This window comes from Salvia hispanica, chromosome 5, assembly GCF_023119035.1.
Source record: "Salvia hispanica cultivar TCC Black 2014 chromosome 5, UniMelb_Shisp_WGS_1.0, whole genome shotgun sequence".
In the NCBI taxonomy this organism is placed as follows: Eukaryota; Viridiplantae; Streptophyta; class Magnoliopsida; order Lamiales; family Lamiaceae; genus Salvia; species Salvia hispanica.
The window spans coordinates 37,486,257-37,500,863 of NC_062969.1; positions in this window are offsets into that span (position 1 = coordinate 37,486,257).

Genomic DNA, 14,607 nt, shown 5'->3' on the forward strand with positions numbered 1-14,607 from the left:
CCTCCCTCGCTCCCACTCGCTCGACAAACCTACTTCAATTGCATGTAGCGCGATTTGTCTCGGCGCAAGCGCCGACGAATCGCACATCTCGTGCGTTCGAAATATTTGAGTTCTTTGTTTCAATTGTTCTTGAGTTCATCATGCATAAAAAAATAATAACTAAAAACAAAAAACATGCTTCGAAAACAAAACCGCATGCATACATAAATTTCGCGAAATTAAAATCCAAATAATCAGATCCAAAGACCGGTTCTGATACAAATTGAAGGGACTGGCAGCAGAAGCGCGCGTTCAATTTCAATTCAAATAAATCAGATAATCAAGATCTATTTAGTTGATTATTTAGACAAATTCTATTCGTGTAATTAACGCATGTATCATGCTCATAACTCAAATAAATCATGCTTTAAATTAATTAAAACCTACGGTTCAGCTATTTTACCTTGATGATTCTCCACAGAATCGAAGATAGCTAGCGCCTTCTCCACGTGAAGATCTTCAGTACTAAACCACAAATCTTCTGCCTGGTTCCCGGACTGTAAACTGATATCAGGGTGGGCTGATCTCACCAGTATATTAGGACTTAAATAAAGAAGACGGAAAACCTATCTCACGGAGGAGAGAAAAATCGCCCCTTTTCAATGTAGAGAGGGGGATGAAAATTAAGAAGAAAAATAATTGTCTTTTCTGTCTCCTTTATTCTCCTATTTATATTAAGTCACATATTGGGCCTAGACAGGGATCTATGGAAGGCTTTGAATATGAGTTCCTCCAATTAGCTTTTATCTAATTAAATTGCACCTCAATTTAATATAAGCTTTTATTTGTAATATTACGAGCAGCTACTACAAAAGTAATAATGCACTCCCCAACCAAATCCGAAATTATAAGTAATCCGGGTTTCCGTTGCTTTTTATTTATTTCTCGCGCTTAAGATAGAAACATCCATTAATTAATTAATGTCTACTATGGACTTAATTAATTAATATCTTATTAACTAAGAGTAGACTCAGCAAGAAATTCTTATTTATTATTCATAGAGTAATCAAACTCCAACTAGCTAGGTTCCGAATAATAAAACCTTATTTCAAGTTCCTCTTGAGGATTTTATCAAACGAGACTCACCTCGCGCACGATTCAAAATAATAGCAATCCTAGCACCGCTATATATTAATCACCACTACCCAATATACCAGGCTTATTGGGTTGCAAAAAACCCGCACCATTTGGTAAGTCAAAGTAGTGCATAATCAATACCGTATGCCCAATGCTAACGTCCATTGATTAAAAAACAATAATTAACAAGACCTCGTCTTTCAGTAGATAACATAAAGACATGTCTCGCTGTTAGATCCAATTCAGTTTTATACCACACCAACGTCATCTTATTTCAGTAAAGCTTAGAAATAATCGGACTGACATTGCAACCTTTCACGATAGGTATTCTAGGTCTATCTAGGTTGTGAAATACTTCTTTTTCTTTGTTCAGAACTGACCGTGTTATCTTAAAATGGATGTCGCCCACAACCGGCCTACTAAAACAAAGACTTAGACTTTGTTAAGTTACTTATACATTTAAACATGTAATAAACATCCATTAAATGTGAAACATAACAACATTATGATAAAAATAATTTGTTTTATTCTTTGGAAAATAAAATAAGAATTTTAACAGTATTCAATCACTCGAAAGGTGATTTCTAGTATACAAACTCTAACAAGCCCCTCCTGCCCTTTAGATCCGCCAGTGGAAGAGAGTCTCTTCTACATTATTCTCTCTTCTACTTTAGTTTTTTTTCCTTTAACTATTTATTTTTAATTTAATAAAATAAGTGTGAAAAAAGAGATCATTTTAAATGGAAAGGAGTATTAAATATTTGTACAAGATGTAAATCATCGGCGCCATTGGTTTCAAAAGTAAAAACTACTATTACTACGGTTTTAACAAGATTCCATGCATTGAATTTTTCTGATTTCCTATCTTCTTCTTCTTCCGTGCTACCAGTTGCCTTTTTTCACATGGTTAGTCATAAATGTATTAATTTGTTTGTATCCTAGAAAGAGGCATTCATTTAAGAGCATCCACAATGGATGCCCGATCGCGATCGGGCTCGGGCGCGGTCGGGCATCCATTGCAGCAGTCGGTCGCGCCCGAGCGCGACCGATAGTTCGGTCGCGCCCAATCCCGAGCCCGACCGATCAGGCGTGAGCTCAGGCGCCCATTGCAGAGCCGCGCCCGAGCCCGAGCCCGAGCCTTTTTTTTTTTTTAATTATTTAACCCTAATTTAAACCACTATAAATACTCCATTTTCTTCACTTTTCACACACCAAACCTTTCACTTTCTCTTCTATATTCTCTCAATATCCACACTTCCAACAATGGATCCGAGTCAATACCCGAGCCCGAATAATGTCGACGACGATATGCCGATGTTTGGAGGAGGAAGCGGCGGCCGCGGGGCCCGGTGGCCCGGCCACGAAGACTATCGGGTTGAGACGCCTGGATCTGTGGGATCCACTTTCGTCTCCGACTCTGAGTTCGATCCGTTCTTCGGCACCGAGGAGTATCGGGTTGAGGATATGGAGCCTAGTTGTGGGCAACCTCCTGCCCCTGTGCGGCCGCCGCCGAAGAAAGGGAAGAAGAAGATGGCGCGGAAAGAAAAGGCGCCATCGGTCCCAGTCCCACTCCCACACGATGAGCCGAACGAGGAGTACGCAACAGGGCGTACTGACTACGAGTTGGATGAGTACCTGAAGGTGGCTCAGTGTTGGGTCGATGTATCGGAGGATTCGATAGCCTCCAACAACCAGACTTCGGCCAGGATGTGGGATCGCATTGAGGAACGCTACAACGAGGTGAAATCGAAGTCGGCGTTCAAGCGGACCAAGGTTCAGCTGCGCAAGTGTTGGGATCGGATCAAGCTCCACGTCAACAACTTCTGCTATATCTACAACAGGAACAGGGACGGAAGAGCTAGCGGTGAGAGCATGGAGGATGTCCTCAACAAGTCGTTGTCCGAGTACCAACAGCAGTTCGGGCAGTTCAAGCTGTACAATGTTTGGCTGATCTTGAAGGACAAGGGGAAGTTCAACGGAGGGATACCGGTTGGATCCTCGGCTCCGAAACGGACGAAGAACACCGCCGCTGGCGATTACACGAGCAGCGGCCCATCTCTTGTGGATCTGAACGCTGAGCCGGAAGGGAGTTCCGGCACGCCTACGTCTACTTTTAGACGTCCCATTGGTACCAAGGCTGCCAAAGCCCAGGCCAAAGGGAAGGCGAAGGCGGGCGCGTCTGGATCAGCGGCCCCCCCGCAGGCTGCGCCTGCTCCATCTGTTCAGCTCATGGACAGGGCGATCGAGGAGTTCGGAGGTTATCGCGAGGTGGTTGAGTATAGGTTTATACTTGACGCCCAAAACAGCCTTCGTGAAGAAACCGATCCGGAAGCCCGACAGAGGACTAAGAATATGATCAAGAATTTGGCGCAGAGGTTGAATTTAGATGGCTAGTTTGGTTTTTTCTTTTTTTTAGTATTTTAGTTTTAATGTAGTTTTTTTTTTTTAATCTAAGTATGATGTAGTTCCACTTTTCTATTAAGTAATGTAGTTTTTTTTTTTTTTTTTTTTTTTTTTTTTTTTTTTTTTGCATTTGTGGTGTTTGAAATAATATATTTTGATAATTTATAGTAATTAAAAACAAATTAAAAAAAATAATGATTTAAAATTGAAATGAAAAGTGGATAAGAGATAGGGCATGCACTAGGGCTCCACCATTGCAGAAAGATAGGGCATGCTGACGTGGCAACTACTAGGGCTCTCACTAGGGCTTCCACTAGGGCATCCATTGTGGATGCCCTAAAGAAATACAAATACTCACCTCGTACACGATAAATAGTCTCATTTTGCCATTTTTGCATATCCACGAAAAAGTCTCATTTTGATATTCTTATGTCTAAAATTGGAAAGTTTATATTTCATATTTTATCTACTTTTTCTCCATTCTCTCATACTCATGTCTAAAAAGACTTAGACTTTGTTAAGTTACTTATACATTTAATATTTCATACATTTTGATATTCTTATGTCTAAACTTTACTTATTTTTTCTCCACATCCCTCTTACTTTACCAATTTCTCATTACAATTCATGTTATTAACAAAATAAGACTATTTTTTTTTAGATGGAGAGAGTATATCAATCAGTTATATTTTTGTATGTACTTAATGTTCTCTCAATCCAAAACTTTCATGGATCTAAACTCCAAAATATTTGGTTGCATTAGCATTTTCCGTTGCGGTGAGAGAGGGGTTCAAACGGGGCTAGGGAGTGCGATTGTGGCCATTAATCAATTAGTGTGGCCTGGTTTGCAAATCGGGTCGTGACTCGTGTGTTTAAAATTTATTTTCCTATTCTTACTCTTTTTACTATTTGAAAATTTTCAGTTTTCGGTTTCTATTTTTGATATTAAACATAAATAATGATCAACGAAGAAAAAAGTTTACTTGTTAGTAGTATTTCATAGATTTTATTAGATTAAAGGCTATCTGTGGTCCTAAATATATGATGATTTTATGATTTTAGTCCGAAACATTATCTTTTGAATTATTATATCCTGAACAAATACGGTCCGAATTTAGTCCATTTTGGATGGAGCCGTTAAATTTTTAAACGGTCAACGGCAATTAATTAAAGTTTGACTAGATTAACAACTTTTAATTAGAATATTTAGGTAGACCATGGTATAGGGGTATATAGGGATGTAAATCTAGCCCGAAACCCAGGGGTCGACCCGAATTACCCGGAAAAATCATAGGGTTAGGGCCGGAAAATCACAACCCATATTTAGAAGTGGGCTACACGGGCTAACCCGTTCGGCTCAGCGTGTTGTGCGGGCTGGCCCAGGTGGGTTGCGGGTTAACCCACGGGTTGAGCATTTAATATAAAAATATAATTAAAATTTTGGATTATATACTTATATGAAGTATATTTGGTAAAATCAATATTAAATACAATATTGATATGAAGAATATATGGTAATTATGTCTTTTCTCTCAAATTGAAAGTTATAGTTATATGAAATGCATGATTTTCATTTAATTGTAGTCAGATACATGTAGGGGTGGGTCGATACGATATATCGTATCGAAAATATCGATATGAAAGAATTTCATATCGTTATCGTATCGAAAGTTTCGATATAAAAAAATTTCATATCGTTCTCGTATCGATATTTCGATATATCGTACCGAAATTCGATATATCGTTAAATATCGCTATATATCGAAAATTTTGATATATATCGATATATATCGAAAATAAAATATCGATATATATCGAAAATATCGATATATCAAAAATTTTCGATATATATCGTATTTTCGATATAAAACGATATATCGCGATATAAGGAAATTCATATCGTTATCGTATCGAAAACTTACGATACGATATCGTATCGTATCGAAAAATACGATATATCGAAAATTCGATAATTTTTCGATATTTTTCAATACGATACGAGCGATATATCATTTTTTCGGTATTTTTCCCCATCCCTAGATACATGTGTGTTATTAATTAAACGATATGTTTATCTATTTTGCTTCAATTTTCAATTACTATTATTTTCTTTCTCTTGATTACTTTGATAATACTTTACTATTTGCGACAATCTGCTTTTTAATAATTTAGAATATTGGATTGGATAGATGATGTGTATTTTTCGAGCTTTTATATCAATGAACTAATAACACACAAGTATATCAAATAGCTCTAAATTACAACTTTTCTGCAAGAGTTTAGATGTAGCTGTAGTAAAAGAGTATCGAACCACAGGGAGGTGTACGGTTATCTAATTCAAAAGCAAGTAAATTTTGGAATTTTTGGATTGAGAAACCAAATTGAAATAAAAATAAGTGAAGAAATAAAATGACAACACAAAATATAACCAAGAGAATGAGAACAATGCTCCTAATATGCTCCATATGTGAATTAACTTAATGGACCAATAAACCAATGGATTAAAGATTAATCTAATGAAAGTTGTAAATATCTCATTCATTATACTCACACTGAACATGTTCGCAGATTCTTGAATATAACCTTGCTGAACACTAAGATCAAATTCGTACTCATCGGATTATCACTCCTACGGTAGCGAGGTAAGCTCTAACCCAACTTCTTAGTTCCAACGTACATAATTCATTTACAAAATCAATTGAACATTCCTACGGAAGCACAGTAAATGTCCAACAACTATTGTAACGACATGTAAATTAACTTATCCAAGATTTATATGATGAACACAATACAAATCTCAAACTCTTTATCTACGTTTTCACCTTTTAACCAAGTTAAAGAGACATTGGCTAAAAGACATGATTGAAATAATAAATGAGGCCGGAATTATAATTCAATGTAAAAAGCACCGTAGAAAAAGATCATAAATTAATACTAATCCATAGAATCAAAAAGTAATTCACATCTTTCACAAATTAGGAGCAACGTAAGAGTTTAGTTACACATCCACAAACAATAAAGAAGAACCATAGAACTCATGAAATTGATGTGTAGATGGTAGCAAATCTCCTCCGGAATGATGGAAGTTGAATGATTGCAACTCCAATCTTCCTCTCTTCCTTTCTCCTCTCATTTCTCATCTGGAATATCTGAATAACCCCACATAAACCGCTCCAGAAACCAATTTGAAGACTAAATTCAGCAGTTTTCGAGAAAAACGCCCGACCTAGGCGTTTCTACTGGACCCGGATGTTTTCACCGGGTTCGCACTGCTCCGCGCAAATTTAGCATGATGTCCGTAGTGCATTCGGGTGGGAGGGTGGGTGTATATTCCATTGTAGGTGTGCTCCCTTGTAAGCTCCAATATGCATTTGCAATGTAAGTGATATCTCCATGTTGCTCCTACACGAAATTAAAAATAAAAAAACCTAAAAAGTCACTCAATTAATAAAAATACATCGAAGGAAAGAATTGAGTAAAAAAAACCCTCGATTTATCAAAAGAAAAATAAATAAACTAAAAACTCATTGGGTTGCCTCCCAATCAGCGCCTTTGTTTATAGTCATTGGCTCGACTTAGTCTTCTAGCTACAACTCTGAAACAAAAAAATAAAATGTTAGTAAACTATACAAAATTAATCCAAAATTAAATAACCAGTTGTCTCCTGATAAGGCTCGTTTCATGCATCGGTTTAGGGTTAAAATTCTGTGCATTTGGGGCGCTAATGTGCGTTATTGAGTTCAGGTGCGAAGTAAATCTGCCGGACCCAGGAGTTGTTGTTACCGGACCTGGCGATGCAAAAGAGATGAAATTGAAGCAAAATCAGAAGTTGTCGTTCGGACCTGGGAGAATCAAAAGTTGGCGACATGAGCAGAATGGAGCGAGAGCAGATTATTTTAAAAGAGTCTTACTAAAGGGCAAGGGCGTATAATCACCAGAGGGATACCCTAGGGATCAGAGCCTCACATATATAAAGAGCTCGACCTTGAAGAACAAGAAATCCGTGAACAGCCACTTCTACGCTCTCCTAGCTCTAGTTCTAGTTCTCTACTTCAAAATTTTTATCTTCGACTGCTGCGCACTTGGACATGGAGGATTCTGGCCACCGTGGTTCTCATCGTCATCGTTGTCATTTTGCTGTGTAACACCGCCTTGTGGAGGCGAAGAAACAAGTTTATTTGCTTTCGTTTAAAACTTGTTGGTTTTTAGTTCACAACTCTAGTTTCTCGCTTTGATCTACTGGATTCAGACCTATTTCTAGTTATTATGGAAGTTTATGTTTGCTTTTGGTTGAATATCTCTGAGTTTATGTTCATCTCTTGTTTTTAGCTTTCGTTCTTGTTTGTTGTTGGATGTTTGGAGCTGAGGTCTATTGTTTTGTTGTTAGAGGTTGGGGATTTGCATATGGAGATGTTTGGATTTGTTGAATCGGTGTGTTTTGGAGTTGAAGTTTCGCACATTTGGTGCTTGGCGTTTACGTTATGCATGAGTATGGCTATTTACTTTCTGTTCTTTGCATCCTTTAGGTCCAGTAGCGTAGATCTGTTAGTTTAGACTTTAATTTCTCATTTTAAGTCTAGATCTTGAGTTTGGTTTGTTTTCATGGTGTTTAATACTCTGTTTTCTCTGCTATTCTCGTTTGATTCCCGAAGAAGATGAAGTTGTTGGTAGTTGATAGTTCCACGATCTTCTAGCCTTCGAAGTCTAGTCGAATCCTCTGGACCTGTTAGATCGAGTGACAAATATCACAGTACAAACCTGCACTGCACTTCTAGGACCTATCATCTCCCCGGCAACCGCGCCAAAACTTGATGTGTATTTTTCGAGCTTTTATATCAATGAACTAATAACACACAAGTATATCAAATAGCTCTAAATTACAACTTTTCTGCAAGAGTTTAGATGTAGCTGTAGTAAAAGAGTATCGAACCACAGGGAGGTGTACGGTTATCTAATTCGAAAGCAAGTAAATTTTGGAATTTTTGGATTGAGAAACCAAATTGAAATAAAAATAAGTGAAGAAATAAAATGACAACACAAAATATAACCAAGAGAATGAGAACAGTGCTCCTAATATGCTCCATATGTGAATTAACTTAATGGACCAATAAACCTATGGATTAAAGATTAATCTAATGAAAGTTGTAAATATCTCGTTCATTATAATCACACTGAACATGTTCGCAGATTCTTGAATATAACCTTGCTGAACACTAAGATCAAATTCGTACTCATCGGATTATCACTCCTACGGTAGCGAGGTAAGCTCTAACCCAACTTCTTAGTTCCAAAGTACATAATTCATTTACAAAATCAATTGAACATTCCTACGGAAGCACAGTAAATGTCCAACAACTATTGTAACGACATGTAAATTAACTTATCCAAGATTTATATGATGAACACAATACAAATCTCAAACTCTTTATCTACGTTTTCACCTTTTAACCAAGTTAAAGAGACATTGGCTAAAAGACATGATTGAAATAATAAATGAGGCCGGAATTATAATTCAATGTAAAAAGCACCGTAGAAAAAGATCATAAATTAATACTAATCCATAGAATCAAAAAGTAATTCACATCTTTCACAAATTAGGAGCAACGTAAGAGTTTAGCTACACATCCACAAACAATAAAGAAGAACCATAGAACTCATGAAATTGATGTGTAGATGGTAGCAAATCTCCTCCGGAATGATGGAAGTTGAATGATTGCAACTCCAATCTTCCTCTCTTCCTTTCTCCTCTCCTTTCTCATCTGGAATATCTGAATAACCCCACATAAACCGCTCAAGAAACCAATTTGAAGACTAAATTCAGCAGTTTTCTAGAAAAACGCCCGACCCAGGCGTTTCTACTGGACCCGGATGTTTTCACCGGGTTCGCACTACTCCGCGCAACCTTCGTCAAATGGCCATAACTTCTTCATCCGAGCTCCGATTGAGGCGTACAAGGTACCCACACGAAGCTATTTCAGAGACGAAGATAATGGTTGTAAGCTAAAAGAATTTGGAGACCGTCTTGATAGGCAACGAATACTTTGAATCAGACCACACCGTTTTAGCTCATTGTAGTCACTTCACATGTACCTCTATCAACTAATATATAATAATCAAAATTTAATGATTAATTGATAGATGATTTTAATATCAAAAATAGGAGAAATCTTGGAGTAGAATTAGCATCATTTGATTCACATTAAATACCCCCAAACTTAAGTTCTTGCTCGTCCGGATCGAGATTAACTTTAAGCACAATAGTTCAACAAAGCTTACTCACAAAAGTATTTCAAAAGTTTTCATAAAAAAGAACCAAGGACGTGAATGAAAAAAATGTAAACCTCCAACAATTCAATCAGGATTTCCCACTCTCAAGAACAATCACTAATCAACCTAGAACTTCAAGTCTAGGTGCACGTCAAAGTAAGTCCAAGCATAAGATCTTACAACTCAAACCGTTGTCATTGACTCGTCAAGCCATTACTTATCACACAGACTCGCGGATTTCAAATCAAACTTCTTTAACTCTACCAAGCTATTTACAAAACATCCACAATGTATCAACAATAAGGTCCAAGGTCTTAAGTTATAGGTTGTAATGGGGCAAGGGATGAAGTAGGATAAATATGGATAGTGAGCTCAATAACTACACATTTGAGTGCCAAATTTTCACTTCTACAACTTCCTTCCAAAGAACCAAACAAAATACATTTTACAACCACGCTTTCACTCCCCCAAACTTGAGATCTTTTCTAGACAAGAGTACATCTTTACAAAGCAATAGAAGTTCTACTTTCTTTCACTTTTTTTTTTCTTTTTATTTTTCTTCTTTTTTAAAGGCCTCGACTTTTACAATTTGAAGGCTGTCTTTTTCCTTACAAAGAACTTCTTTCTCAACACTTATACATTACATCAAATCTGAAAAATCTCTAAACTTTAATGGAACACCACCCAAAACTTACAACACGATCAACAAAGCTCAAACTTGTATTTAACACCCAAATAGTAGTAAGGTTTATTGATGAGGTTAAAATGAGGTTTATTTTAGTAGCTAAGTAACTGGATAAGTATTTGTACACAACAAAAGGGATTAAGCTCAAAGTGGCTTCTAGGAGATCATTTGTTGGACTAGGCATGTGATCATTTGGCCATGAAGTTTATCCTAGTGACTTATATTCCCTTATCATTAACACAAATGAATGCGAGCACGCAATTCAATAAAGCAAAGCGATCTAAGATAATTTCCACAAGACATATAACTTCCATACTCTCCTCAACTCAAGAAATCGGTTGTAGTCACAAAATGCTATTTCAAATAAATCAATGCACAAATTCCATCCATCCTAAGCTTCAATGATCAAGTAAAATCAAGCAAGATTTCCCAACCAGAAAGCCGAAGATAAAGCATGCACCCGCCAATTACATTGATTCATAAACACATTTGGCATACAATACACCCAAAAACATGTATCATGCATAAAAAAAATCATTCAAACTCATTCAACCCCCCCAAACTTGAATGTTTCATTGTCCTCAATGCAAGCAAAAAGAACATAAAAAAGTAAAGGGAAAGGAAACTCCCCCAAATTTAGCATGATGTCCGTAGTGCATTCGGGTGGGAGGGTGGGTGTATATTCCATTGTAGGTGTGCTCCCTTGTAAGCTCCAATGTGCATTTGCAATGTAAGTGATATCTCCATGTTGCTTCTACACGAAATTAAAAATAAAAAAACCTAAAAAATCACTCAATTCATAAAAATACATCGAAGGAAAGAATTGAGTAAACAAAACCCTCGATTTATTAAAAGAAAAATAAATAAACTAAAAACTCATTGGGTTGCCTCCCAATCAGCGCCTTTGTTTGTAGTCGTTGGCTCGACTTAGTCTTCTAGCTACAACTCTGAAAAAAAAAATGTTAGTAAACTATACAAAATTAATCCAAAATTAAATAACCAGTTGTCTCCCCGGCAACCGCGCCAAAACTTGATGTGTATTTTTCGAGCTTTTATATCAATGAACTAATAATACACAAGTATATCAAATAACTCTAAATTACAACTTTTTTGCAAGAGTTTAGATGTAGCTGTAGTAAAAGAGTGTCGAACCACAGGGAGGTGTACGGTTATCTAATTCGAAAGCAAGTAAATTTTGGAATTTTTGGATTGAGAAACCAAATTGAAATAAAAATAAGTGAAGAAATAAAATGACAACACAAAATATAACCAAGAAAATGAGAACATTGCTCCTAATATGCTCCAGATGTGAATTAACTTAATGGACCAATAAACCTATGGATTAAAGATTAATCTAATGAAAGTTGTAAATATCTCGTTTATTCAACTCACACTGAACATGTTAACAGATTCTTGAATTTAACCTTGCTGAACACTAAAGTTCAAATTCGTACTCATCGGATTATCACTCCTACAGTAGCGTGGTAAGCTCTAACCCAACTTCTAAGTTCCAACCTACATGATTCAATTAAAAATTAAATATAGAAATAATGCTGATATTAAAATGAGATGGGAAGTTGGATAGGCCCTGAGATAGATCCATTCATTGTAGGTAGGTAGATAGATTCGATGGATAAAATACTGACGTAGAAATAGAAAAAATAGTAGGCCTTGAGATGGACTTATCCATTGTGATTGCTTTAATATACAAAGTAAATGATACGAAGTAATAAACATACAAGAATGAAGTAAAATGAGCTTGTAATGAAGACTGAAATTATTTACACATCAGCAAATCTCATAAAAAAAAAAACTAGATCTAATGATCCTAATTTGGTCTCTAGTTCGACCTTTAAAAATGGTTCAACATTGATCACAACTCTAGTAAAATAATTACTATTTTAAGTAAAAAAACTTAACCTGGATATATTATGAATTGGCACAGAACACATTCGGCGACTACATGAGCCTGATCGAAGATGGGTGATCCAAACAAGTTATTTCCATTTAAGTGAAATTTAGTTTTTAATAGCATTCTTAATGTCATACGCATATTATAATTATTGAAGTTAGAGGACGGAGTAGTATAGGGTTGGGTAGAAGTACGTAATGTCATAGTTATAATCATAATACAGGCGTCTAAAATTTATACTAATAAAAATTCATTCTAGAAACACATGCTCAGGGAGTCTTACAATAAGAGTCTTATTTTAATTTCGTCCGTCCTACAATAAAAGCCCTATTTCACTTTTACTATAAATGGTATGTAGACTCCATTCCATTAACTTATTCCATTCACGTGTTAATATAAAACTAATACACTCCATTCGTCCTAGATAATTCGTCCTAGTTTTCCATTTCGGTCCGTCCCACATAATTTGTCCCATTTCACTTTTACCATATCTGGTAGTGGACCCCATATTCCACTAACTCATTCTCACTCACATTTTATTATAAAACTATGTAAAGGTAGAACCCACATTCCACTAACTTTTCAACCCACTTTTCATTACAATTCTTAAAACCTGTGCCCGGTCAAAGTGACCTGAATTATCCGGGACGGATGGAGTACTATATATGTAGGACTCATATTCCACTAACTTAATCAACTACTCTATCCGTCCTACAAAAGATGTCAAACTTTCTTTTTTAGTTTGTCGTACAAAAGATGCCACATTTCCCATTTTTGGAAAAAATTCTCTCTCACATGAATATAAAAATTGTATTTTCTCTCTCCATTTAACACACAAAACAAAACCTCCTAAAATCCCGTTCCGCAAGTGTGACATCTTTTATGAAACAGAGAAATTACTATTTTTCTTTACATTTTTTAAAACCCGAGCCATAACTAAATAGAATTCTTATTTCGGACAGAGGACCGTAGTATACACTTAGAGCTTTTCTAACGTTTGATACCAAAGAAAATGGAGTATAACTTATTTTTTTCCAAAATTTCTCTCTATCTTGTATCACTTGGTGCAACTAATTTAATAAACATAATAATTTATTTATCAATCTATTTTTCATCTGAATATACCAAGAAAGCTACGTGGTGCAACTAATATAATAAACATAAAAATTTATTCATCAATCTATTTTTCATCTAAATATACCAAGAAAGCTACTTCTTCATAAGTCATGATATGTCAGACAGAACTTTGCAAAGGATAGCAAACTCGGTTTATTGCGACTAGGGGAGGATTAAAGAAACGAAAAAGAAAGTGAAATCTTATCACAACTGAATATGAACGAGATCAACGTGGGATCACTTGAAAAATATATATCAGAATACATGATAAAAAGAATATAAGCTCGACTTTTACATTGCAGCAGAAGAGTCAAGAGAGAATGACACCATGTATGTGTTGGGGTTTCGTGCCCCTGCACAGCGGAAGACTTTGTACAAAACAAATAAATCAGATACGGATCTATTTGACCGATTATGCAATTAATCAATTCACATGTTAAACAGATAATTGCATGCTAGAATGCAAATAATTCATGCTTAAAGAATATTAATCCTAAAACATGATTCCTATGGTTTAGGGTTACCGATTTGATTCTCCAAAGAATCGTCGATTGCTCGCGCCTTCTCCACGTGATGATATTCAATAATAGACCACGGATCTTCTGATTGGTTCCCGAACTGTATTCCGATATCAGGGTGGGCTGATCTTACCAGAACACTAGGACTCGAATAAAGAAGACATAATTTTTTCATGGAGGAGAGCTGGAAATCTTACGGAGGAGAAATTCATAGAAAAAATCGTTCCTCTCTCATATATGGAGTTGACGCTATTTTTCATAAAAAATGAATAATTTTTTTCTGTCTCATTTATTCTCCTATTTATATTAAGTTCATATTGGGCCCAGTGAGGGATCTATGGAAGGTTTTGGATATGGGCTCCTCCAATTAGCTTTTTACTAATTAAATTGAACCCACAATTTAATACAAGCTTATATTGGAATATTACGAGCAGCCACTACAGAAGTAATATTGCACTCCCCATCCAAATCCGAAATTACAAGTAATCCGATTTTCTGTTATTTATATTATTTATTTCACGTGCTTAAGATATATAAGTGTCCATTAATTAATTGAAGTCTGCTATGGACTTAATTCATTAACATCTTAT